Raw genomic sequence first — 4,645 nt, 5'->3', positions numbered from 1 at the left:
ATTCTTCTCTCTGTGTTGGCTCCAGGCCTATCTCAGGCCCACTGACCTTGTCTCTCTGTTCTCATCTCTGTGTGGTCTGGCCTCAGCTGACACCTGGTGATAGCCATCTTATCACCCCTTCCTCACCTAGCTGCCTCTGCCCTCCTCCACTGGCTCAGCCCGGGAGCCAAGGGAAGGGAGAAGAGTGAAGGGGATGAGGCCTGTCCACGGATTTGAGGCTTAGCAGTGTGTAGTATCCCAACCATACTTTGTGGGGGCCCAAGGACAGTCATGGTCATGGCCGGGCCAGAGATCAAGCCAAGCTATGGTCAATCCCAGCCAACGAGATGTGGGTACTGGGCTGGTTGGAGCTGGAGGGGAGGGGACCAGCTGGGGGTACCCATTGCATTTAGCCTTAGGAAGGGAAGAGTCCTGCAGGCTGGGCTGGGGATAAAGGTAGAGTTCTGCCTCCCCTCCTCAGAGTCCAACAGGGCTGTGGGGGGAGGGTCAGCTCGACATGCACACCCGCCTCATGTCAGTTGAGACTCAGCATTCAGAGGGCTGGCAGAGGACCACGGTGTGGACTCAGGCCAACTCCAACGGCTCCAGGGTAGACAGGACCCTGAAGGCCACACTATTCACCCGTGTGAACCTATAACAAGCTACACAGAAGCCTTGGGGCCAAGCCCCTCCTGGGAGAGGCCAGGACTGGGCCTTCTAACCCAACCTCTGGGTCTCTACAGTATAGCAGAAACTTAAAAGGCATCCACACCTAGGTTTCTCTGTGGCAAGAAGCCAGGAGAACCCCAGCTGCTCCAGACCTTCCCCACCGTCTCTGGAAGGTGGTTCTCCCCACTCCACATACCCAAGAGGAGAGGCTCCAAGGGACTGCAAGTGGCCTGTCTTCCCATAGAGGTGCCCAGGCCCCACCCCTTGTCTAATCACCCAGGGGAGCAGCAAAATGCTCTCTGGCAGTTCCTGCACCTCAGGAATCCCGTCTAACCCCCCGGACTGGTTTCTAGAAGACTGTGAGCAATGTCCAGCCCAGCCCATGTTTGAGACACAAGCAGTCCTCTCTCCCCTGCTTGAAGGCTGGGCAGGCCATCCCCGGGGGAAGGGGACAACTGGACTTCTCAGAGCCCAGGACCACACCTGGGAGGAGCCTCCAAAGGAGATGCCCCCTGGAGGCCAGTCACAGCAGCAGCAGGAACTCTTGGTGTCCACCGATGAGCCCTCCTTGCTCACTGCAGGTCCAAACACACTGGAGGGGGAAGGCCTGCTCCTCCAGAGCCTTGGCTTGAGTTTCTAGTTTTCAGGAGTTTTCCAACTCCCACGCCTCCCCTGTCATACTAGGGCTCACCAGGGGGCCTCAAGGATCTCCCGGCTCCTGCCCCTTCCACGGTTGGGGACCGTGCCTATGGAAAGGCTCTGAAAGGCAGTCCCTCCCTACCTCTCCCATAATACACCCACTGGGTTCCTCCCTCTGCAAAGGTCCTTTGAGCCCACAGGGCAGTGGGGAGCGGGCCCTGCCATACAAGGTCTGGGCCTTGTCAGTCTGGGCCTTAGGTACCTGACCCAAGCACGCCTCCTAGCTGGATACTCCTGCCTTTCACTCCCGGACCTGAACGCCCATGCAGGCTAGAGGGCCTATGAAGACCACAGTGGGGACTAGAGGCCACTGCCCTGGGCAGGGTCTGCGGTGGACATCCCAGTGCTTAGTTTATCAGGTCTGTGGCTGAGCCTCTCCCTCTGGGGAAGGGGGTCATGAGCAAGGTTGTGACAGGCAGTAAGGACAAGGCCAGACCCCCAAGAGAGAGCACGTCCAGCTTTAAAAGAAGGGGCTAACTTGGGATCAGTGGAGAGTGGGGTGAAGGGCCAGGAGGCTGGTGCAGGGGGTGGAAGAAATGCCGAGAACATGCACTGAATCCTCTGCAGAGGCCAGAGTACAGAGCACAGGTCTGGGTGCCTCCCTCTGGGCCCAGCATCCTTCAGGTCTTGGGTGGACACTGGCCTCCCACCAAGGCAGTGCAGCTGCAAGCATCCCTCCCTAATTGTTTAGCCGGGTCAGCCAGGACTGGAGTTTCCCATGGCTCCTTGCTTTCTGCCCATACCCCTTGGTCCCCATTTACGGGACTGAAAGCTTAAGTCATAACCAGCCCCCCGCATTCATATGTTGGAACCTAATCTTCGGTGTAGTACTTGGGAGTGGGGGGGAGGGCCTTTGGGAGGTAATTAGATAATAGGGGTGGAGCCCTTGGGAATGGGATTAGTGCCATTGTAAGAGACCCCAAAGAGCTTCCTTGCCTCTTCTGCCATGTGCACAGTGAGAAAGCGGTCATCTATGAACCAGGAATCGGCCCTCACCAGACACTGAATCTGCCAGTGCCTTGTGGCAAGGCCTTCCCAGCCTCCAGAACTGTGAGAAATAAATTTCAAAAAAATTTTCGAGGGGCACCTGGGTGGCTCAGTTGGTTAAGCATCCAACTTCAGCTCAGGTCATGATCTCACGGTTCATGAGTGAGTTAGAGCGAGCTCATGCCCCGCTCTGGGCTCCACCCTCTGCACTCTCTCTCCCTCTTCCTCTGCCCCTTGGTCACTCACACTCTCTCGCTCTCAAAAATAAATAAATAAATAAATAAATTGACTTAAATAAATTTTTATTTGAGTAAAGCTGACACACAATGTTACATCAGTTTCATGTGTACAACACAGTGATTCAATGTCTCTATAAATCACCTTATGCCCTCAAGTGCAGCTACCATCTGTCACCAATCTGTCGCCATGCAAGATCGTGGACTCTAGTCCCTATGCTGCCCTTGAGAAATAAATTTCTGTTGTTTATGAGCCACCTAGTCTATGGTATTCTGTTAGAGACTGAGATAGTCACCTCCCCATGCCGCTGGATCTCCCTGTCCTGGGCCACCTTCCCTCCAACGCCCCTGGAGACGCATCTTGGGCCACCTCTTCCCCCACATCCTTTGGTCTCCTGTTTAGCCATACCCTTGACCTTCTCTCCAGAGCACCCTCTTCAAACAGTGAATTTCCTACTTTTAGGATCTTCTGGAGAGGATGCTTATTTCCCAATCATCAAATTACTGCAAAAAATCACCACGAACTTTTTAGGTTAAATTAACACATTCCAAAGGCCAGAATCGAAAATCAGAAGTTCACTGTGCTGGGGTGCCTGGGTGGCTCAGTAGGTTAAACGTGGACTCTTGGTTTCGGCTCAGGTCATGAGCTCACAGTTCAGTAATTCGAGCCCCACACTGGGCTCCGCGCTGATGGTGCAGAGCCTGCTTGGGATTCCCTCTCTTTGCCGCTTCGTTGCTCTCTCTCCCTCTCAAAATAAATAGTCTTAGAAAAGAAAAATTAAAAGTTCACTGTGCCAAATCAAGGCGTGGGCAAGGTCGCACTCCCTCTGGATGTTCCAGGCGGTTATTCCCCACCTCTTCCAGCTTCTGGTTGCTGCTGGCCTTTGTTGGCTTGCGGCCCCACTGATCCAACCTCTGCCTGTCTTCACGTCACCTTCTCCACTGTGTGCGTAATCTCACTCGCCTCTCTTCTGAGCCCACTCGTGATGACAGGTAGGGCCCACCCAGATAATCCGGGATGACCTCCTCCTGTCACAATCCCACCTCATTTAAAAGGTGGAACAACAAGAGGCAAAGAAGGAAGGAAAGAAAGTAGGAGAAGGAAAAGAAGGGAAAGGCCAATCATTAGCTTTGAATACCTGTCTTCTACTATTAAAACATCCGCGAGTTATGAGAATCATTTTCTTCTTCTCTTAGACATTTGAAAACCGAATGCACTCTGGGTCATATTATGAATCCGGGGTGGGAGGGCTCTGCGGTCCCTTCCATGCCCCCAGCGCGGCCCAGATTCCCCTTCCCAAGGAGGCAGCCCTGAGAAAGCGAAGGTCGCTTCAGCAGCCCGTCCGAGTCACCTGCTTCCCCGAAGCCGCCGTTCCCGCCTTCCGCGCCCGCCTCCGCCGGCCCGCCCAGGTCCCCGTCGGGGCCCGACATCGCGGGCTCCGGTGCCGCGGCGACCATCCAGCCGACAGCCGGTGGCGGGCGGAAAGTGGGGGCGCCTGACATAACGCGGAGCGCGGAGAGCGAGATCAGGCGAAGGAACGCCACCGCACCGCCACGTCCGCGCAGCACCAGCCCCGCCCTGCTCCCGCCAGACTCCGCCCTTCACGCCCAGCGCTCTGTCCCGCCGCAGCCCAGCTCTCGCGCTTTCTCCCGCGAGCCAAGCTCTGTCCCCGCCCCGCCGTCAGACTCCGCCCCTCCCCGCCCACAACGTGACCCGCCTTTCGGATGGCAGCCTATTCTCCAAGCCCCGCCCCTCCCCCGGGTGCCGGGCGGGGCCATCCGGGGCTGCCCGCCGAGAAGCCTAGGCGGTGGGGGGCCGGACCCTCAGCTATGGCGAGCGAGCCCCGCAGAGGGGCAGAGACAGCCTCCACTCAGCCCCTCCGGCCGCTGGGGACCTACGGGTCAGTCAGTGAGCCGGCGCCTCCACAAGGGCGAAATCTGAGACACGTGGTTTCTAAGGCCCCTTACGTGTATGGAAGAATTTATGGTTCGGGACGCAGAAGAAACCGTGCAGCAGCGCGGGAGGGCAGAAAAAGCCAGAGTTGGGGCACCAAGTCCGGTCCGGCTGTTTCCGC

The sequence above is a fragment of the Panthera onca genome, chromosome D4 (genome assembly GCF_046562875.1).
Source record: "Panthera onca isolate mPanOnc1 chromosome D4, mPanOnc1 haplotype 2, whole genome shotgun sequence".
Taxonomy (NCBI): Eukaryota; Metazoa; Chordata; class Mammalia; order Carnivora; family Felidae; genus Panthera; species Panthera onca.
The sequence above is the reverse complement of the archived record's forward strand: the minus strand, read 5'-3'. Positions refer to the sequence as shown.